Source organism: Lagenorhynchus albirostris, chromosome 14 (genome assembly GCF_949774975.1).
Source record: "Lagenorhynchus albirostris chromosome 14, mLagAlb1.1, whole genome shotgun sequence".
NCBI classification, from domain to species: Eukaryota; Metazoa; Chordata; class Mammalia; order Artiodactyla; family Delphinidae; genus Lagenorhynchus; species Lagenorhynchus albirostris.
Window position 1 is genome coordinate 28,866,364 of NC_083108.1, and position 23,424 is coordinate 28,889,787.

The 23,424-nt window shown below is 39.9% G+C and overlaps 1 pseudogene; it reads left to right on the forward strand.

The window, feature by feature from the left end:
* The first annotated feature begins 207 nt into the window (after positions 1-207).
* Positions 208-1,830, forward strand: LOC132504168 (vacuolar protein sorting-associated protein 26C-like; annotated as a pseudogene).
* The last annotated feature ends 21,594 nt before the right edge of the window (positions 1,831-23,424 follow it).

The window sequence follows — 23,424 nt, forward strand, 5'->3', positions numbered from 1 at the left end:
CCTGTTGGTTATTTCCATAGATTAAAGAAGTAGAAATGAAGAGTAAGTAATTAACAGATGACCAGATCTCTTCCTTAGCTTCCCCTTCAGTAATCTGGCAAACAAACTGTGTGATAAAAGTGGTGAACAAGATAGCATCTACGGGGTGCCCTCCTTTCCCTTGGGTCATGCGTGGCCGGAAGTGTTTCCCGAAACGGAGTATTCGAGATGGGGACCGCCCTGGACATTAAGGTTAAAAGAGCGAACAAGGTTTATCACACCAGGGAAATGCTCTCTGGGGTGGTGGTCGTATCTGGGAAGGATTCGGTCCAGCACCAGGGAGTCTACTTGACAGTGGAAGGAGCCGTGAACCTCCAACTCAGCGCCAAGAGTGTGGGTGTGTTTGAAGCATTCTATAATTCTGTTAAACCCATCCAGATTATCAACAGTACCATCGAAATGGAGACACCAGGAAAATTTCCCAGTGGCAAAACAGAAATTCCTTTTGAATTTCCTCTGCACGTGAAGGGTAAGAGTTCTGTATGAGACTTATCACAGCGTCTTTGTCAACATTCAGGTTAAGGTATGAAGAGCTCATTTTGAGATGCCCTGGGGGCCTGAGCTCCAGGACTCTGAGCACTGTCACTAGCATCTCTTCTCTTCCCCATGTGGGGCACAGCTCTGCCCTTGCCCTGGCACCCAGTGCAGTGCTGCCCATGCAGAGAACCCAGCGAGTGAGAGCGAGTTGGGGGCTGACCCACATCTCCCAGGTTGGCCTGTGAAGTCTAGATACCGTCCAGGGGTTTGCAGTCCTGCTGCCTGTGTTTTCTCATCCTTACTACAAAACAGCTGCCATTTTACCCAGAGCTGCTGTGTGCCAGGCCTTGGCTTATCACACGTTACCTCGTCGGGTCCTCACTAAGTATACCCTGCGCTGTGACATGAGGCGGTCCCTGCTGGCCAAGGACTTGACTAAGACCTGTGAATTCATCATTCACTCTGCTCCTTAGAAGGGGAAACTGACTCCGAGTCCCGTGGACTTCACTGTCACACCTGAAACCTTACAGAATGTCAAAGAGAGAGCCTTGCTCCCCAAATTTCTCATCAGAGGACATCTCAACTCGACCAGCTGTGTTATCACACACCCACTAATGCGAGAGCTGGTGGTGGAGAGCTCGGAGGCCACCATCAAAAGCATCGAGCTGCAGCTGGTGCACGTGGAGACCTGTGGCTGTGCAGAAGGGTATGCCCGCGATGCCACAGAAATTCAGAACATTCAGATAGCCAATGGGGACGTGTGTCGGGGCCTCTCTGTCCCCATATACATGGTCTTCCCCCAGCTCTTCACCTGTCCGACACTGGAGACCACCAACTTCAAAGTGGAGTTCGAGGTTAACATTGTTGTGCTGCTTCACCCTGAGCACCTCATCACAGAGAACTTCCCGCTGAAGCTCTGCAGGATGTAGGCAGGAACAGGTGGAAATGCAGCCGTGCGGACCTACGGAAGCTGAAGCCGGCAGCCCCGAACTTGCTTTCTTGATGGTTCTGTATCAGAAATGAGTCTGACCCTTCTTCCTCATTCCCTCGAGGCCCCTCTAGTCAGAACTTCCCTTTGAAATTCATCAGGATTTCTTCATGGCGTTGGCAAGATTGTTTCCCAGAGAGTAAATTTCCTGTGACTCCTGACTAACCTGCTCCTTTTTAGGTTCAGAGCACAGTTATAACACAGTCTGAATTTTGCTGGAAAGTGAGGTCAGGGACAAAGGAAACCTCCTGTCTGGCCGACGGTTGTGGCCAGGGCTCCCAACAGCTCCCCGACTGCGCAGGGTGGCGACAGGCGTGCTGGTTGCCAATGACTTTGGTGGACACCCGCCAAGGAGGGTGCTGTGGTGCCCGCTGCAGATGCGCAGCGTGTTTCCCACTCTGTTCTCTTTTATAACATTTGTCGTGATAACTTCAGAACTTTTGGGGACCTGGGGAAAGTGTGATTTGCCCTCCCAGGAGTGAGGGGATCTGGTGACCACAGCTGGTGCTGGAGTATTTCTGAGTCTCAGGACCTGGTGTGAAGTTGCCTGCTGCCGTCTTCCGAGTCCGTTTAATTGCGGGAACAAAAACACGTGTCCACGCCCGTCATTGTTGGCTGGGTTCTGAGTGGCAGGGGACCCGAGCCCAGGCCAGCAGTGAAGACCCCTCTGTGCTGGGCGGGGCCTGGACCTGATGAACTTGGCCCACCTCCATCCCACGTGAGGGACCTGCGTTGGCGGGGTCGGGGGAGGTAGTTTGGCCTGAAGCCATTTTCTCCCTCGCCTCCTGTTGGGAATTGCTGTGTATGGTGGGTCTGTTACAACACATTTCTTCCTTCACATCCGGCTGTTGTTTCTCTGGGTCCACAATTAACCTCAGAAGTAAGCCGCGCACCGTGCACGCTGCCTGGCCTTCCTCTCCTGAGGGAATAATTATTACGTGAAGAGCTGCCAGCAGCCCGGCCGCCTTTATCATTTTATTCAAACTCGAGGGGCCTGGGCGAGGGCCATTTCCTTGCCCTTCTTGGACGGGCACCTCCACCATCAGTTAGTAAGGAAAACTCGGACGTTTGGGTATCTTGGGCAGCAGCAGTCCCACTACTGCCCTGGCTGGAGCTGGAGGTGTCCTTTGTCAGGTTCTCCCATTACAGCAGGGGGAAGGGGAGGTGAAGGAAAGAGGCCGTGAACCTAAAACCGTACATTTTTTGGGGAAATGCCCGGTTAGGCAGGGGCACGTTCTGGCTATTGGAGCTCCAACAGAAATGGGGCCTTGCTCTGGTTCTCAGCCACATCGTGAGTTCCACAGGAAATGTGGAGAGGTCAATCAGAAATAAAACGTTTAAAAAGGAAACAAACAAAAAAAAGATAGCATCTAAAGAAATGTCACAAGAAGATGACAAGCCTGCATGCAGTGGGAGACAGGTATGAGTCTGATCCCCTAACTCAATGATTAACTGAGATTACTTTCCTTTTCCCTTTAAAAACTTTCATGGTTGAGCAGAATCTTCGGAGTTGATTTTTGGGGACACCGAGTCCACCATCTCTCCAGATTGCTGGCATTCTGATTAAAAGAAACTTTCTACCAACACTTGCCTCTCTCTTGGGTATTGATTTTCAAGTGGTGAGCAGCTGGACCTGAGTTTGGTAACAGAGGAAAAAGGCAACCCAGGAATCATTACTTCCATTTTACAGATGTAGACGCAGGCTGCTGAGTCTCTATTAAAAGATTTTTACCACCTGGTTACATGTGATCCCGGGAAACACATTTAAGCCTACAGAACCTTAGTTCTCTTATCTTCTAACATGGAAATCAAATAATCTCTTAGAATACTTCTGGTTGAAGATCTTATTACCTATTTTAATAGCTGTAATTAACTGCTTCTTAAACAGTCTCCCATGATCCTGCCCTCCTGATATTTACATTCTTCTATAAACTCTTTCCCTGTGTGTGAGCTGGACCTAGTGACTCACTTCTAGCAAATAGAATACACCAGAGGCAATAGGATGCTGTTTCCGAGATTAGGTTATAACTACTGTGACTTCCCTCTTCCTTGTTCTCTCTCTTTGGCTCTTCTCATGTACTTGCTATAATGAAGCAAGTTGCAGAGGCCCACATGGTGAACCCCTGGGGACAGCATTTGGTCAATAGCCAGTGAGAAACTGAGGCCTTCAGTCTGACAACCCGAAGAGAACTGAATTCTGCCAATGGTACTGTGAGTGAACATGGAAGCAGATTCTCCCCTGGTGGAACCTTCAGATGACTGAGATCCTGACCAACAACTTGCAGCCTTCTGAGATACCCTGACCCAGACCCTTAGCTTCCAACTAAGCCACTCCTGAATTTCTGACCCACACAGGAACTGTGAGATGATAAATGTTGTTTTAAGTCTCTAAGTGTTAAAATAATTTGTTACACAGCAATAGATGATTAAAGTCAAATATCAATGCCAGAACTGATCACAGGATTTCTTTTCCCTAAATTTTTGTTTCAGCATTTTCTAACATATTCATAACACATTAGTGAAATGAAATGCTCTGTGTGAGAAGGGTTCTATGGTCAAAATACATTTAAGAAATGTTTCACAGTCGATCTTTCCCTTGCAAATACATAATGTATATTGTATATTAAAGATTCAGTGGTAAAGAAAGTTAATTTTGTTAAAGCCAGCTTTCTCAAACTTTTTGACCACATAACACTATTAACATGAAGCACCTATTAATAAATATTCCAAGGAAGATATACATCATAGAGCACAATGAACAGACTTTAGGAAACACTGACAGGGCTATTTTATTACCTTCTGAACATCTTTCTGAGAGCTGTCCCTACAACCAAGAAAATGAAGCAGAATGGAAAAATCTGTGGTGTGTACAGTTTGTGTACTATCAGGAGAAAAATACACCTGGAGGTACTTCTGGCAGTATGAATATGAATACTTTTTATTCCCTTCTCTCTACCTTTCTATGTTTCCCATAGTGGACATATATTACTATTTATATATGACAAATTTTATACAGTAGGCTTAGTAACATTCTTCTCCCCATCTTGTTTTGGTAAGCTTTGAGACTGCGCTTTTATGTATGCACATGTGTATACAAGGGGGTGGAGGCACTGGGGTGAGGCATAAGGCCGAGATAACTCTGGCTGCATGTATTACCCCTGTCTACATGGGTGGATGCCTGATTACCTACTCTGGATGAGTTTCAAGCTCTCCTACAGGTTACTTTTTGCACCTGCCCAGAGAACCTATGAATGGCATAGCTGTACTGCTGACATTTCTTTATGGGAGGCTGGTCATTAGGTCTGACCCTCTCTGCCAGAGCTGAGTTGTTACACTGTTGTGTTTATGGGGTCCCCCAGGCCTGAAATAGATCCCTGCTCTTCTTCCTCCTTGCTGCAGCAAGAAAGACATTGCTATATATGTCCCAAATTTTGGGGCCAAAGAGAAGAAGGGAAAGGTGAGGAATGAAGTTGTTTCCCTGCCCAAGTGCAAAATGCAGCCCTTCAGGAGAGATTCTAGACTGTGGGGAAACAAGTTATGGCAAAGTTGTGTGGCCAGGTACAACAGCAGGGGCCTGGAGTGTTTCTTCTGGGGTGAGCATTCCGAGGGTAGGTTAGAGGAGCTTCTGCGACTATAGAGGCATGATCTGGACCACTATTGAGCAAGAATTGGGATTACAAGCCAGTGAATGTGAAGCCAAGCTTTGACCACAGGACAGTTAGTCTCAAGAGCTTTCTGCCTTCCTGTTCACACTTGCTCCCCTACCCTCACGCTGCCAACCACTACTGAACTGCCTTGCACCCTTCTTCATTTTTAAAAAAAGTTAATTAATTTATTTTTTTCAGGTTTTTTTTAACATCTTTATTGGAGTATAATTGCTTTACAATGGTGTGTTAGCTTCTGCTTCATAACAAAGTGAATCAGTTGTACATATACATATATCCCCATCTCTCTTCCCTCTTGCGTCTCCCTCCCTCTCACCCTCCATAACCCACCCCTCTAGGTGGTCACAAAGCACCGAGCTGATCTCCCTGTGCTATGGGGCTCCTTCCCACTAGCTTTCTATTTTACATTTGGTAGTGTATATATGTCCATGCCACTCTTTCACTTCGTCCCAGCTTACCCTTCCCCCTCCCCATGTCCTCAAGTCCATTCTCTAGTAGGTCTGTGTCCTTATTCCCGTCTTGCCCCTAGGTTCTTCATGAGCATTTTTTTGTTTTGTGTTTTGTTCTTAGATTCCATATATATGTGTTAGCATATGGTATTTGTTTTTCTCTTTCTAACTTACTTCACTCTGTATGACAGACTCTATGTCCATCCACCTCACTACAAATAACTCAGTTTCATTTCTTTTTATGGCTGAGTAATATTTCATTGTATATATGTGCCAAATCTTCTTTATCCATTCATCTGTCAATGGACACTTAGGTTGCTTCCATGTCCTGGCTATTGTAAATAGAGCTGCAATGAACAATATGGTACATGACACTTTTTAAGTTATGGTTTTCTCAGGGTATATGACCAGTAATGGGATTGCTGGGTCATATGGTATTTCTAGTTTTAGTTTTTGAAGGAACCTCCATACTGTTCGCCATAGTGGCTGTATCAATTTACATTCCCACCAACAGTGCAAAAGGGTTCCCTTTTCTCCACACCATCTCCAGCATTTATAGTTTGTAGACATTTTTTTTTTTTTTTGGCGGTACGCAGGCCTCTCACTGTTGTGGCCTCTCCCGTTGCGGAGCACAGGCTCCGGATGTGCAGGCTCAGCGGCCATGACTCATGGGCCCAGCCGCTCTGTGGCATGTGGGATCTTCCCAGGCCGGGGCACGAACCCGTGTCCCCTGCATCGGCAGGCGGACTCTCAACAACTGCGCCACCAGGGAAGCCCTGTTTGTAGATTTTTTGGTGATGGCCATTCTGACTGGTGTGAGATGATATCTCATTGTAGTTTTCATTTGCATTTCTCTAATGATTAATGATGTTGAGCATTCTTTCATGTGTTTGTTGGCAATCTGTATATCTTTGGAGAAATGTCTATTTAGGGCTCTGCCCATTTTTGGATTGGGTTGTTTTTTTTTTGATATTGAGCTGCATGAGCGTCTTGTAAATTTTGGAGATTAATCCTTTGTCAGTTTCTTCATTTGCAAATATTTTCTCCCACTCTGATGGTTCTCTTTTCATCTTGTTTATGGTCTCCTTTGCTGTGCAAAAGCTTTTAAGTTTCATTAGGTCCCATTTGTTTATTTTTGTTTTTATTTCCATTTCTCTAGGAGGTGGGTCAAAAAGGATCTTGCTGTGATTTATGTCATAGAGTGTTCTGCCTATGTTTTCCTCTAAGGGTTTGATAGTTTCTGGCCTTACATTTAGGTCTTTAATCCATTTTGAGGTTTTTTTGTGTGTATGGTGTTAGGGAGTTAGGCAGCACCTTTCTTCTTATCCTGAGTTCTTTCATCACTTTAAAGTGTTTTGTATCAATGACCTAATCTAGCATGTGATGAAAGCTGAGGGCTTTTCTTCAGAAAGGTACACCTACAAGCATTTAAATGTTTCCTATCACTTCTCAAAGAAACAAGAATAAGGAGTCTGATGTTGAAATGGAAGCTTTGCTTCTACACCCAGAGTTCACAGATCCTGAAAGTTCGTCATCAGCTTACTAAGGGTTCATGAGTTCCTGAGTTATAAATTCTACCATAAAGCCCTTCTCCCAGCTGAAGGTTTAGATTGAAAATTGTCTATTGAAGGTGTGGAACAGACATAGCTTCAGATTTCACCTGGGCCCTCTTAATAGAGAAATGGTGGGCTTTAAAATTCAAGACAATTAGTCTTGAGTAGTACGGTTCCAAGCTTTGAGGCATGCAGTTGGGGAAAGAAGTCTTAGGGGCCCATTTGGCCACCCCCGAATCACAGATTAAACTCCTTGTGTGGATAAACCTGGGTGGCTCTTAGAATATTCAGCTGCTTATCTGGAGAACTAATATATGCCTAAGTCCATGGCAAGGAATCTGGAGTCAGACTGAAATTGTGTGGCATTGAGTCTGGAGTCCTTCAGTGGCCCTTTATCTGGAGGATGGAAGTCTTCAGTTACCTTAGTTATTATCATAATGGGGTTCACTGATATCAATATTAAGAGTGAAATTTCTTAGCTTTTACACAATTATTATTTTAGACAAGATGCTTTTCTTTCATAGAAATTATACATCATTAAAAAGAAATCATATATTCCTTGTTGTGCTTAAGGAGTACAAGTCAAATTTCATAGGTGTCTTCCACCAAATATCTCCCATCCCACCTGCAAAATCTCTATTTCTATCATTCTTTGATTTAAATCTTTGAAGGTTGCTAAGAAAAATGCAAATGCTATTGGAGGAGTTTAGCTTTCTACAGCTATTATCATTCAGGAATTTCTTAATCTAGATTAGTTTATTAGATTGACTACAGACAGGGACAGGAGACACAAGTCAAAAAGCTAGGAGGCTGGAAGAAAAAGGACAAGAAAATTCACAAACCATATCATTTTTCTGAGGTTTTGAAGTGTGGGAGGTTAAGGCTGAAAAGACTTGGAAGGATATCTGAATTTAGTCTAGAGCTCTGCATCAGCAGTGGATGTACATGAGAGAATAGTGGGGAGGTATCCAGTGGAAGTTCTCAGTAAATGGAGGAAGTAGGCTTAAGGGAGAGTTTGGGAAATCAGCTTAGTACTTGTTGTCTCACAGGCATGTCAAGGATTCTCCTGGGGCTGGTGATCAGAAGGGGAAGTTTATTCTCATTGCCATTTAAAGATTCTTCTTTGACTTCGGCATTATTGTTTTAATTTTCTGGGTGAAGCTTCAGGCTTGGGGAAGTTTGATGCCTTTGACTACTTGTCATTTTAATTTTTAGCAGTGTCAGAAATGGAAATGAATTAAGGGTGCAGACCATTGTGTATATGTTCTTTTCTGTTTAAATTGTTTTCCTCCCCCCACACCCCCCAAAGAGGTATTTTTTAGATTAAATTTTCCTCAGTTTTATTGAGAAGTAATTGATATACATCAGTGTATAAGTTTAAGGTGTGCAGCACGATGGCTTGATTTACATATATTGTAAAATGATTACCACAGTGTACTCAGTTAACATCCATCATTTCATATAGACAATAAAAAGAAAAGGAACAAAAAATTTCTCCCTGTGCTGAGAACTCTTAGGATTTACTCTCTTATATTAACTATAGTCATTATGATGTATGCTACATCCTAAGTACTAATTTGTCTTATAACTGGAAGTTTGTACATTTTGACCACCTTCCTTCAAATTCCCCTCCCCCTAAACCCCTGCCTCTGGTAACCACAAAACCGATCTCTTTATCTATGAGCTTGGTTGCTTCTTATTTTGTTTTGTTTTAGATTCCACATATAAGTGAGATCATACAGTATTTGTCTTCCTCTGTCTGACTTATTTCACTTAGCATATAATGCCCTCAGGGTCCATCCATGTTGTTGCAAATGGTAGAATTTCCTTCTTGTTGTTTTTTTTAATGGCTGAATAGTTTTCCATTGTGAAATTATACCACATTTTCTTCATCCAGTCATCCATCAGTAGACACTTAGTTGTTTCCGTGTTTTAGCTATTGTAAATAATGCTGCTATGAATGAGGGAGTGCAGCTATTTTTTCAAGTTAGTGTTTTTATTTCCTTAGGATATATTCCCAGAAGTGAAATCGCTGGATCATACGGTAGTTCTATTTTTAGATTTTTGAGGAACTTCCATACTGTTTTCCACAGTGGCTGTACCAATTTACAATCCCACCAACAGTGCACAAGGGCTCCTTTTTTTCCACATTGATGAAAGCATTTGTTATCTCTTGTGATGATGGCCATTCTAACAGGCATGAGGTGATACCTCACTGTGGTTTTAATTTACGTTTCCCTGATGACAGTGATATTGAGCGTATTTTCATGTACATGCTGGCCATTCATACATCTTCTTTGGAAAAATGTCTATTCAAGTCCTTTGCTCATTTTAATTGGATTATTTGTTATTTTGCTATTGAGTGATATGAATTATTTATATATTTTGAATATTAACCCCTTATCAGATGTATGATTTACAAATATTTTTCCCAGTCTATAGATTGTCTTTTCACTTTGTTGGTGGTTTCTTTTCCTGGGCAGAAGCTTTTTAGCTTTATATAGTTCCACTTGTTTATTTTTGATTTTGTTGCTTTTGTTTCAGATGTGACATCCAAAAAATCATTACCAAGATCTATGTCAAGGAGATTTTTTCCTATGTTTTCTTCTCAGAGTTTCATGTTTTCAGATCTTAGGTTTAAGTCACTTAATTCATTCATTTAATTCATTTGGAGTTGATTTTTGTGAATGGTGTAAGATATGAATCAAGTTTTATTATTGTACATGTGAATATCCAATATTCCCAACACTATTTACTGAAGAGATGGTCTTTTCTCCATTGAGTATTCTTGGATCTGCTGTCAAATATTAGTTGACTGTATATGCTTGAGTTTATTTTTGGGTTCTTGATTCTGTTCCATTGCTCTATTTATTTTTATTCCAGTACCATACTATTTTAATTACTATAGCTTTATAGTATAGCTTAAACACAACATCTACGGGCTTCCCTGGTGGTGCAGTGGTTGAGACTCTGCCTGCTGATGCAGGGGATACGGGTTCATGCCCTGGTCCAGGAAGATGCCGCGGAGCAGCTAGCCCCGTGAGCCATGGATGCTGAGCCTGTGCGTCTGGAGACTGTTGCTCCATAATGGGAGAGGACAGAACAGTGAGAGGCCCGTGTACCGCAAAAAAACAAAACAAACAAACAAAAAGACACAACACCTTCCATGTTGTTCTTCTTTCTCAGGATTTCTTTGGTTATTTGGGGTATTTTGTGGTTCCATATAAATTTTAGGAGTGTTTTTTTCTAATTCTGTAAAAAATATCTTGGAATCTTGATAGGAGTTGCACTGAATCTATAGATGGTTTTTGGTACTATTGACATTTTAGCAGTATTCTTCCAATCCATGAACACAGGATACCTTTCTACTTATTTGTGTTTTCTTCAATTTTTTTCATCAATGTTTTGTAGTTTTCATCAATGTGTTGTAGTTTCTCCTTCTTGTTTAAATTTATTCCTTTTTTTTCGTTTTTCTTTGATGCTGCTGTAAATGAGATTGATTTCTTTATTTCTTTTTCAGAAAATCTGTTCTTAGTGTATGGAGACACTACTGATATTTATATATTAATTTTGTATCCTGCAACTTTACTAAATTCATTGATTAGTTCCAATAGTTTTTTGGTTGAAATTTTGGTTAAAAATTCCTGAGTAAGATATGAAAAAATAATGCCAATTTATTACCCTAAATTGGGTCCAGGTTTTTGTAGATATGAAGAGTAGGAGGAGGAAGCATAAAATGAGATGCTAGGCCTAGATCTTGATAATCCTAAGCCATGTGTCTTGTCCAGGATGGACCATGTTTTTATGTTTATTATATTTATATGTGGTAGATTATTTTCAAAGATGACTGCAGAAATTCCTCCTATGTGCCTTTGCAGCATGATTTTGCCACTCCTCAAATCAGAAGGTAGAGCATATTTTCCCTCTCCCTTGAACCTGGACTGATCTTATGATTTGCTTTGACCAATAAATTGAATGTGGCACAGTAATGCTATGTGACCTCTAAGGCTAAATTTTTTTTTGTTTTTTACATCTTTATTGGAGTATAATTGCTTTACAATGGTGTGTTAGTTTCTGCTTTATAACAAAGTGAATCAGTTATACATATACATATGTTCCCATATCTCTTCCCTCTTGCATCTCCCTCCCTCCCACCCTCCCTATCCCACCCCTCTAGGTGGTCACAAAGCACCAAGCTGATCTCCCTGTGCTATGCGGCTGCTTCCCATTAGCTATCTATTTTACGTTTGGTAGTGTATATATGTCCATGCCACTCTCTCACTTTGTCACAGCTTACCCTTCCCCCTCCCCGTGTCCTCAAGTCCATTCTCTAGTAGGTCTGTGTCTTTATTCCTGTCTTACCCCTAGGTTATTCATGACATTTTCTTTCTTAAATTCCATATATATGTGTTAACATATGGTATTTGTCTTTCTCTTTCTGAATTACTTCACTCTGTATGACAGACTCTAGGTCCATCCACCTCATTACAAATAGCTCAATTTCATTTCTTTTTATGGCTGAGTAATATTCCATTGTATATATGTGTCTAAGGCTAAATTTTAAGAGACCTCACAATTTTTGCTTTCACTCTTGGAACCTTAAGAGCTCCATGTTCTGAAGAGGTCTAGTCTATCCTATTGAAGGATGAGAAGTCTTGCAAAGGAGGCATGACAGATGACAGCCAGCACCAACTTTCAGATAAGCTATCAGGTACTGTAGCCATATGATGATTATGACCAGCAAAAGTAAAACCATCCAGATTGACAACCCACAGAATTGAAAATGGTACTAAATATCGGTTTGCATGTCTAAATTTTGGGGTGGTTTGTTGCACAATAAAGAACAAAAACATCATACAGCACTTATATAGCAATACTATGAGTGAATATTTATATAATGTTTTATAGTTGGCACAGGTTTTTCACATAAAATCTTATTTCCCTGGATCCACAGACAACCTTGTTTTCCACCTCTTTAGAGTAGCTGTGGGAGTTTCCTGTTCTGTTTTAATTTTTAAATATTTTATATAGAATGTAAATAATATTCGCCCATATTATAGATGAAGAGGCTGAGGTGTAGAAAGAGTCCAGGATTCATCCACAATCATTGAGCTGACAAGTGAGCAGGAGAGGCTCAAATAGAAGTTGCCTCCCTTCAGATCTGCTCTTTGCTTTACACTGGGTTGTATACATTATATTTTTCTCTCTTGAGAAGACACATGGATGGCTGGTAAAAGCCAGGGGAATGATCCCAGCTCTGACAGTTCCCAGAACACACTACAGTGATAGTGACTATGGAGCAAGGAAAGCAGCTTTGCCAGTGATGTCAGCCACTACATGGATAAGGAATCTTCTGTGAGCACAGAAATCTCTCTTTGGCTGCCATGCAAACAGATCTTCTGTAGCCTCTAATAAAATCTCAGCCCAGCCTGTAGGGGTTCATTAATTGGTGTGCAGCTATGACATGTTTTTGTAACTACTAGTTTAAAAAATAAAGTATACCCTAACTTACCACAATCCTAAATTAACACAGGAGAACTGCACTGCCCTGTGGAAATGAAGGGGGGTGGAGCTCTTGTCCATTATTTCTCAAGTAATATAATAACCATGCCAACTAAAATAATTATTTTTCCACATCCACCTCACTACCTTTCACTTTAGGTCCTTATTTCTCACCTAGATTGCTGTGACAGCTTCCCAACTGGTATTCATGCTTTAACACAAATCTCTTTCCCCTTCCAACCACATTGCACATTGGCACCAATTTTGTGTCCTGGAGCCATCAAAATTCTAAGCTTATGAATGTAAGCTCCATTGTAAGCTCCATTGTCATTACTTAAATGTCATTACTTACAATGTCATTACTTAAATGTCATTACTTAAAGTCTTGAAGAATTGTAGAACTTATTATTTGTTGAATTAATATGAAAGCCACCATTCCATAAGCACTAATTATCTGATTCTAAATTTTGCCTCATCTCCCAGTTTATGCTCAAGGTAAATTGAGCAACATCTACTTCTATGGAAGGAAGCATTGAAATTTCTTTTATTCTCCATGTCTTTGCTCATAATTCTGCCTTTGTCTGAAACCTTCCCCTTTATTGTTTCCTTCTTTACCAGTCTAACTTCTACCCATAGTCTAACATGAAGCTTACATGGCAACTCCATTGGGAAATCTTGCCTGTGATCTTCATTTCTCTAAGTAGAATCTCTCTCATAATATATTATGAGTCTATAATAGAGATGCCTCTCAAGTAGTTAGATATGTAAAGGTTATTATATAAGCAAGGATTCTGTATGAGGAAGGCCAGTATGTATATAAAGACCAAATTTGAAGTCTACTGATTTAAACTTTTCATTTACATTTATATAACTTTGAGCTGGAAGTAAGAGGTGAGGTTGAGTACATGGTAGAGAGAAGAGGTAGGGTGTGGGGTTGAAATCCATTTCCTAAGGTCAAGCAATTAGGTAAAGGGAGAGGTACTAGATGAGGGTGTAGATCGTTTGCCTGTTAAACTAGGGTATTTTCATATCAGTCTAAGCTGATTATTTGTGTGAAAGTGATTAAAACTAATCATTAATCTTTCCAAGTAAAGAATTACATATTTTCCATGTAAAAATATAAAAGAATCTGTCTGCACAGCATTATTGGATCAACCAACTGAAGTTCACTATTAGATAACCAGAAATTCAATCAAGCAATTTATACTTGCCACTGAATCAATGAGTTGTTTGGCTACACAGCCTAAATAGTCCAGTCATGTGGGTGTTATGTAGACAGACACAGCCTGGCTTGCTCTCAGGTGGTAATCCAGCAAACAAAAAAACAAACAAACAAACCCAAGGGAACCCTGTGCACACAGGCTTGTTGCCTCACATTTCCCACCAACTGAAGCTGATTAAATTAATAAATTTGACCAAACGAATTAACTAGCGGATCTAAATCACAAGAAAAAAGGAGTCATTTCCTAAATGACCTGAATACATTCCTGGTATAAATTACTAGATTAGTTAGTTAATAAATTCCAAGTCTTTGTTGGTTTGCAACTTCATTCCTTCATTTATCGAATTTTATTAACTGCTTTTTCTGTATTAGACATCGAGAAACAATGATGAGTAAAATATGCTTCTTCCAACATAAAAGAGAGGCAGAGCAGCTCCGAGTAGACATTTTCAAGTTGATTCTTTTGAGCATTTCTTAGGTCAAAATCCTGGAAAGTGAAAGAGAAAGAAAGGGGAAGAGAATCATCTTTTGTCAACCTGATTACACCTACCTGGTGATTTTATATACAGCAGCTTTGGCCCTGGGTGATAGACGGTTGAAAACAAGTGACTCATGTTGGTGTCCCACACATCTTTAGATAGTAGCTGTGTTCCCTTCCAATGTAGCAGACAAATTAGATAATAACTTCTTACATTTACCCCAGTTCTTTTCACAGTGTTTCACATATATTATCTCATCTGACCTTCATCTTCACCCTAAGAGAGGCAGGACAAGCATCACTATTTCAGTCGTAAAGATAAGGAAATCAAGGCCTAGAAAGTTTAACTGATTTTCCAAAGCCACATAACTTAGTGTCATGGTCAGCTTTCCTTTTAAAGGTGTGGTCATCCTTACATTGAAACACTTTTACTAAATGGAGACAATTTCTTGGTTGAACAATTTCATAGACATTATCTCAACTTATTTAAGGTAGTGATGGTGAAATAGGCCACAAACTCTTTGTTGATGCTGAATAGAGGTTGTATCAATATTTTTCTCTTGGGCAATCCTCTGTGATGCCCTCCTTTCTCTTCCTATCTTTTACTCAACTGAGACAGTCTGGGACCTGGGATGCGAGACCATTTGCTGCAGTGCTTGCACCTGGACAAATGTTTTCTCGAGCAACAAAATACAAAGAAACTATAAGGGACTAAAAATAACTGCGTGCATGAGCACACAAATTATGAGCAAAAAGATACAAAAAACCAAACTGCCACTTCTCAAGAGCTGGGAGCAAAATCAGGGTTTGGGCAACAAAAGCAGGGTACTGCACATGCCCCCTGAACACACCACCACCAAAGGGGTGGGCAAACCACCTAAGCTGTCCCTCTGGTCTCACCCCTGGACCCACCCCTATCCTCACCCCATATAAGAGACGAGCTTGCCCTCCCCTTGGGGAACAAGCAAGGGAGAATATTACTTATTTTTGCTCCCCCCTGCTTCATCAGGAGCCCCAGTAAAGTCTTGCCTGAATTTTTTATCTGACCTTTTATCAATTTGTATTGATTAAGGAAGGCCAAGAATCCTGGTGGGTAACACAACCACTAAAGTCTATGGCAGGTCCTTGGTAAGCCATGAAACCATGTCTGGTTTCTCAAATATACCTTGCTCAGCACCTTCTCTGAATTCCTTTAGCATTGCAAAGAGGAACAATTTTTGAATAGTTAATTGATTAAATTTTGGATTTATTAATTAAGATGCTATGCTGGGTCTTGAGGTGAAGAAGGAAGAGTTATGCCTGTTACCTGTTCGGCAAGGCAGAGAGAGTCAGGCAGCCTACTGCCGCAGGGTCTGGGGCATGCTTTGTTGGAGTTCCTAACACAATGGGGGCTCTAAAGGGGAAAGACCTGTACTGCATAGGGAGTGAAGAATATAAAGACATTCAACAATTTGGTTATGTATTTCTTAGGCTACTGTCTAGTATTTCACTTGCCTCACTATAATCCCAACTGGAATGCTTCAAGCTGGAAGGATTTCCAACCAGGGACGTGTGCTGGGTCTACTGGCTAGGTCAAGCATAGGAGAGGATAAATTATTCAACACAGAATAAAGTAAGCAACAGCTATCTACCTCCTAAAGGATAAACCTACCTGGGAGAGGAACAATTATCAAAGGCAGCAGTTCTGAGTTTTCCACAAGAATTCCTTTGAAGGGAACAGCATTTGTTTGAATGGTTAAGTCCCAACATATTTATAGAAATCATTCACATTGTCATCTTTCATATGACTACAGTCATGTGCCAGATTCTCATATTTGTTGAGGATGAGGATGGGGTAAGAAGGAGAGTAGGGGTAGGCAGAAAATTATATTTAAAAATTATATATTTTTTTATATAAAAAATGCATAGTCCCTGGTTTTTATTTTAATTTGGAGACAGGTATATGCAAGGTATATAGTTAAATAACAGTGAAAGTTAGGATATGACTTAGGGATAAAGAGTCATATGAGGAATTCTATTAAACTGGGAAATCAAACTGGCATATTTAGGGAAAGCTTCACAGAGAAGGTTGAACTGATTGGACATTGAAGAAGAGGTTGAATTTGGCCTGTCAAGAAGTCAGGGAAAGGTGATAAGGAGCATCCACACTCACCCAGCAACCATGGTAAACCAGAACCCCGCCCTTGTAAACTAGGCAGTTTCCTTGTCCCTATGTTCCTATATAACATATAGTTTTTCCTTCTCTGTGACACTAAATGATAGCCTTATGCTCATCAGCACCAGTTGAGTCAATCAGTTATGTGGGACATAGAAGACCCTGTGTCTGCCCTCACAGTATTTACTATATAATTAGTCGGAAAATGTGAGGGTAAGAGAAGGAAGGAAATGCTTCTAAGGACAAAGTGATTTGAGGGGTTTGGGGAAAGCGGCTATCTACAGGGATTAACATCATAGGTGATTCCCTGTCCTATTTATCACAGCAGATGTGGGCTTGGCCTCAAGTTGTAAATTGCCTGAAAGATGCTTCCTGTTGTCATTCTCTGTGGTTGTCCTCTTTAAGGTTAGGAACAACTGTTCTCTACCCCACCCACATACTGGAAAACAGTTGTAATTTATGTGGATAACTTTAATTGAGAAAAATATTAGTGCAACCTCAGAGGTTGCCTGGCTTAGGAGAAAGAAGATGGATGGACAATATATCCAGAGACCTGATTTGCCAATACAAGTTGTGTGATTTTAGGCAAGGTCCTTGAACTTGGAACTTATCTGTGCACAGTGGTAATAGTAATACTTGCCTACTTACCTCCTGGGACTATCATAACACTATACATGCTACAGGGAAATTTAACCTCAATTGACCAAAGCATGGAACAACTAGAAGCATTTATTTTCTTCCATGCACTTAAGGAAGATGAGTGGGTTAGAGGGTAGGTGGATAGGAGAAAAATAACAAGGTTTTTATCCTCTGTTCTTAGCTACACACTTGACATAATATAAAAAAAAAATGTATGTTTCCATTTCCAACCATACATATTTTGACATTTTCCATTTGCAAAGTGAAAATGGTAACTGACACTTATTGAGGAAGAAGAAACACCACACTTATAAATTAAAGGAAAGATTCTTCAAAAGCAACGATGATTCATATTTATTAAGCACATAATAAGTGCCCAGATTTATGCTACAAACTGGAATGTGCACAAAAAAGTTTCTTTTAAAAAATAAAGAACAAGAATAAACTACAGTTTAGTTTCTAAACTTATAATCAATTTTGCAAAATAACAATAGAAACAGCAACAATAATAATCTTACAAACTCTATGCAATGCCTATAATTCTTGTTCCTTTTACTAACTTATATGTGCTAAAATTTTGTAACTTAAGTTTGCTATCCAAACTTTTCATGAATATTCAACTAGAAAAGAAAAATACAGTGATTATTTTACTCTTGGTGGTAGCAAATTGTTATATTTGGAGGATGCATTGGATATTTACAAACAATGATAATTTGGAGACAAATATGGTAAAATTAGATTTGTTGAGAATAGAAGGACTATTATTAAAATGGCAGTTCTCTAGAAAATTAATCTAGGATATGTAGTAAATAAATGGAAAATTGACTCATTTCAGTAGCTTTAACTGTCACCCATAAATGGCAACTTCTCATTTTCTAGCATCATAGGATTAAAAGCTTATAAAGATTTTTAGCTTCTCTTGTACTCTCACATTCAATATCTATACCCGTGTCTTTGAAACATCAGTAATAGTAATCCTTACCTTTTTGTTTCAACTTCTATTACTTTAGAGACTATATAAGTTCTCTTAGCTTCAAGTTTTCTATGAATAACATTGAGATAATGATTAGCTTACTATTTTTGCAAGAATTAACATAATTATGTATATGTAGCCATTCCTGACATATTATAAACATATGATGGGCATTCAAATATATGAGCTATTTTTATTCTACCTTATACACACATTATTGAGACAGCCTCTTACTGCTCTGTCTTGTTTGAGTCTTTCATCATCAGTACATCCTGAATCCTCCCACCAGATGAACATTTCTAAGTTAATGCTTTGATCACATGATCTGCCTCTTTAGAAAACTTCTCTGTATTGATTTCAGGATGAGTGTTAGTGTTTTTTGGAGTCATTAATAATGTACCCTTAGCATATTTAGCTAGCCTTACTTTTCAAGAATCCCTTGGGACTTCTCTGGTGGTCCAGTGGGTAAGACTCTATGCTCCCAGTGCAGGGGGCCTGGGTTTGATCCCTGGTGGGGGAACTAGATCCCACATGCATGGCACAACTAAGAAGTCTGCGTGCTACAACTAACAGATCCCACATGCCGTGACGAAGATTTTCCACTACTTTTCCACTACTATCTACCCTTTTTCCCAGTAGCCTCTGCTTTCTTGGTTCATCTCATTTCCCTTTTCAGATAATTTATGGTTCATCAGGAGGTTCTTAAAAGACACAGACCTTTTAAGAATCAAAGGAATCAAATTCTGTGGCCACAGAAGTATTCAGGACCTCCGGACTAGTTTTAAGGGACTTGGAAACTGTTCATATCCCAGAAACCCCAGGTGTTCAGGGGGAAATGCTTTTCAGACATTAAAAGTTCTCTGAGGGTTTTAAAAAAAATCTTCCTTCTGCTTTCCTTTTGGAAAGAGTATATTTAGTAGAGACATCATCATATGGGAGGTTTCCACAGAGATTTAAATAAAGAGGAGATGGCATGCTTTAGGAAGTGCAGAGTAGAGAAAGGATTGAGGATAAGAGTAAGCATGGTCTATATCAGAGCAGGTCATATGTTATGGTCCCCTCATGGTCAGTTTGCAGCTCCATGCTACAGCACCACAATCCCTGCTCTGGCTACTCACCCCATACACACTGGCAAGAGTTGGAGAGGCCAGTACCATGCAGGGCCACCACCTGTGGAAGTTCTCTGCCATCCAAACCCAACATAAAGCCATAGTTGATAAAATTTACCCTCAAAATGCCTCAACCAAGTACATCTCCTCTCCTTCAAAATCCACATTTCCCGTCTTGTTGAATAATGCCAATATCTACTGCATCTCCTACATCAGGAACCTGGTAGGACTCCTTCCTTTCCTCATACCCCATGGCTAACTGTTTACCTTAATGCTCCTCTATTCTGTTCACTTATTTCAATTCTCAGTACAAGCAACTTAGGTCATCTGATACTTCCAATCATTTTGATTTAGAGTACTGCAAGAATGGGGATGGAGGTGGGAACAGGAAACATAATTACCTTGCACCACCTTCTTCACATCTCTTATCTCCCTGAGTTCTCAGACAAGCCTATGAAGAAGGCACTAAAATCTCCAATTCTGTGATTGTAATGATAATGGGACTAATACTTACTAAGCATTAATCATGTGCTCGGCACTGTGCATCATTTTACACTTATTCCTCCTACTTTATTTCTTGCCCCCTTTACATTGCTGTCACACGGAGTCTTAAATTCAATTTTTGTGTGGTTTTCCCTCATCTTCTTTCCTACACCCTCATTACATGGAAGGCAAGGTGTTCCTTCCATAATCTGGCTTCTGACTACACCTTCCCCCCTTTTGCTGCTACTCCCCAAAGCCAAGGGCACCTTCCTTTTTCTTCCCTTTTCTCTATACCCACTATATTAACCTCTTACTTTCTTTAATATTTTTGCTTTTGTCCATTTCATCACAGGAGTCTTCTCCCAGCCTATTTTAGTTTCTCTTATAGACCTGTTATTTGTTCTGCCTGGCAGAAATTTCTTGCCTTAGTGTCAGCACTCTGATTTTTTTTTTTATTTTTGAGGAACTGCCTATCTCTCAGTGGGAGCAGTCTGAACAAGAGTCTGTATGGTGATCTGCTCTCCCTGGAAAGGGGGTGGGCATAGGACTGAGTTTCAGCAAACAAGACTCTGGAATTTGTCTTCAAGTGGAATGATACAAGGACCAGGAAAGATTGAAGTTGGTTATTCTGATGATTCCTGCTTCTCAAATCCCAGGATTAGACTTTGCTCTTAGCTTTCTGAGGCCTATTTTTGATCTCCTGAGGCTTCCCAAAGCCATTCAAGTAATCTAACCCCTCCCTCCTTGTGCTTAAGTAAGCCAGAATTCAGTTCTGCTGTTTACAAAGAACTCTAATCAACACAGTGTCCTCCTTTTAGTGAAACCCACGTTCTCTGCTTGTCCCATAACCAAATAACATTCTGATTGGCTGGGCTCAGTCCCATTCACCCTCAGGTTCTATTGTAATTCTGCTCCTAGACAATGCCCTACATGAGGGCCCACACAGTGCCAAAGCAGCAGGCCTAAGACAGCCCTTTCTCCAGTTTATTTACATAGAACACTAGAGCCAGAGCAGCCATTGGAAACTTCTGTGCTTTTCAACCAGGTACTGCGTCATGAGTACCTAGATCCCTCAGTGGTATCTCAGGTGCTAACTCCACTGTCTCTTCACAGACCACATTCCTAGATGTGCTTACATCAGTCATGCTGAAGGGATTCAGAACCTTGGAAATGCGACAAAATCTAATGGCCACTTATTTATTTATTTATTTTTAAAATTAATTTAAATTTAATTAATTTATTTTATACAACAGGTTCTTATTAGTTATCTATTTTATCTATTTTATACATACTAGTGTATATATGTCAATCCCAATCTCCCAATTCACCCCATCCCCCCTGCTTTCCCCCACTGGTGTCCATATTGCCCATATTGTCCATTGGTTCTCTAAATCTATGTCTCTATTTCTGCCTTGCAAACTGGTTCATCTGTACAATCATTCTAGATTCTACATATATGTGTTAATATATGATATTTGTTTTTCTCTTTCTGACTTACTTCACTCCGTATGATAGTCTCTAGGTCCATCCATATCTCTACAAATGACCCAATTTTGTTCCTTTTTAGGGCTGAGTAATATTCCATTGTATAGATGTGCCACATCATCTTTATCCATTCATCTGTCAATGGGCAATTAGGTTGTTCCATGACCTGGCTATTGTAAATAGTGCTGCAGTGAACATTGGGGTGCATGTGTCTTTTTGAATTATGGTTTTCTCTGGGTATATGACCAGTAGTAGGATTGCTGGATCATATGGTAATTCTATATTTAGTTTTTTAAGGATCCTCCATACTGTTCTCCATAGTGACTGTATCAATTTACTTTCCCACCAACAGTGCAACAGGGTGCTCTTTTCTCCACACCCTCTCCAACATTTGTTGTTTGTAGATTTTCTGATGATGCCAATTCTAACTAGTATGAGGTGATACCTCATTGTAGTTTTGATTTGCATTTCTCTAATAATTAGAGATGTTGAGCAGCTTTTCATGTGCCTCTGGGCCGTGTGTATGTCTTCTTTGGAGAAATGTCTATTTAGGCCTTCTACCCATTTTTGGACTGGGTTGTTTGGTTTTTTAATATTGAGCTGCATGAGCTGTTTATATATTTTGGAGATTAATCCTTTGTTGATTCATTTGCAAATATTTTCTCCCATTCTGAGGGTTGTTTCTTTGTCTTGTTTATAGTTTCCTTTGCTGTGCAAAAGCTTTTAAGTTTCATTAGGTCCCATTTGTTTATTTTTGTTTTTATTTCCATTACTCTAGGAGGTGAGTCAAAAAAGATCTTGCTATGATTTATGTCAAAGAGTGTTCTTCCTATGTTTTCTTCTAAGAGTTTTATAACTTCGAGTCTTACATTTAGGTCTTTAATCCATTTTGAGTTTATTTTTGTGCATGGTGTTAGAGAATGTTCTAATTTCATTCTTTTACATGTAGCTGTCTGGTTTTCCCAGCACCATTTATTGAAGAGACTGTGTTTTCTCCATTGTATATCCTTTGTCATAGATTAGTTGACCATAGGTGTGTGATTTTATCTCTGGGCTTTCTATCCTGTTCCATTGATCTGTATTTCTTTTTTTGTACCAGTAACATATTGTCTTGATTACTGTACCTTTGTAGTACAGTCTGAAGTCAGGGAGTCTGATTCCTCCAGCTCTGTTTTTTTCCCCTCAAGATTGCTTTGGCTATTTGGGGTCTTTTGTGTCTCCACACAAATTTTAAGATTTTTTGTTCTGGTTCTGCAAAAAATGCCATTGGTAATTTGATAGGGATTGCATTGAATCTGTAGATTGCTTTGGGTAGTATAGTCATTTTCACAATATTGATTCTTCCAATCCAAGAACATGGTGTATCTCTCCATCTGTTTGTGTCATCTTTGATTTCTTTCATCAGTGTCTTACAGTTTTCTGAGTGCAGGTATTTTACCTCCTTAGGTAGGTTTATTCCTAGGTATTTTATTCTTTTTGTTGCAGTGGTGAATAGGATTGTTTCCTTAATTTCTCTTTCTGATCTTTTATTGTTAGTGTATAGGAATGCAAGAGATTTCTGTGCATTAATTTTGTATCTTACAACTTCAAATCCATTGATTAGCTCTAGTAGTTTTCTGGTGGCATCTTCAGGATTTTCTGTGTATGGTATCACGTCATCTGCAAACAGTGACAGTTTTACTTCTTCTTTTCCAATTTGTATTCATTTTATTTCTTTTTTTTCTTTGATTGCCATGACTAGGGCTTCCAAAACTATGTTGAATAAGAGTGGACATCCTTGTCTTCTTCCTGATCATAGAGAAAATGCTTTTAATTTTTCACCATTGAGAATGATGTTTGCTGTGTGTTTGTTGTATATGGCTTTTATTATGGTGTATCACATTGATTGATTTGTGTATATTGAGGAATCCTTGCATCCCTGGGATAAATCCCACTTGATCATGGTGTATGATCCTTTTACCATGTTGTTGGATTCTGTTTGCTAGTATTTTGATGAGGATTTTTGCATCTATATTCATCAGTGATATTAGTCTATAATTTTCTTTTTTTGTAGTATCTTTGTCCGGTTTTGGTATCAGGGTGATGGTGGCCTCATAGAATGTGTTTGGGAGTGTTCCTTCCTCTGCAAATTTTTGGAAGAGTTTGAGAAGGATGTGTGTTATCTCTTCTCTCAGTGTTTGATAGAATTCACTTGTGAAGCCATCTGG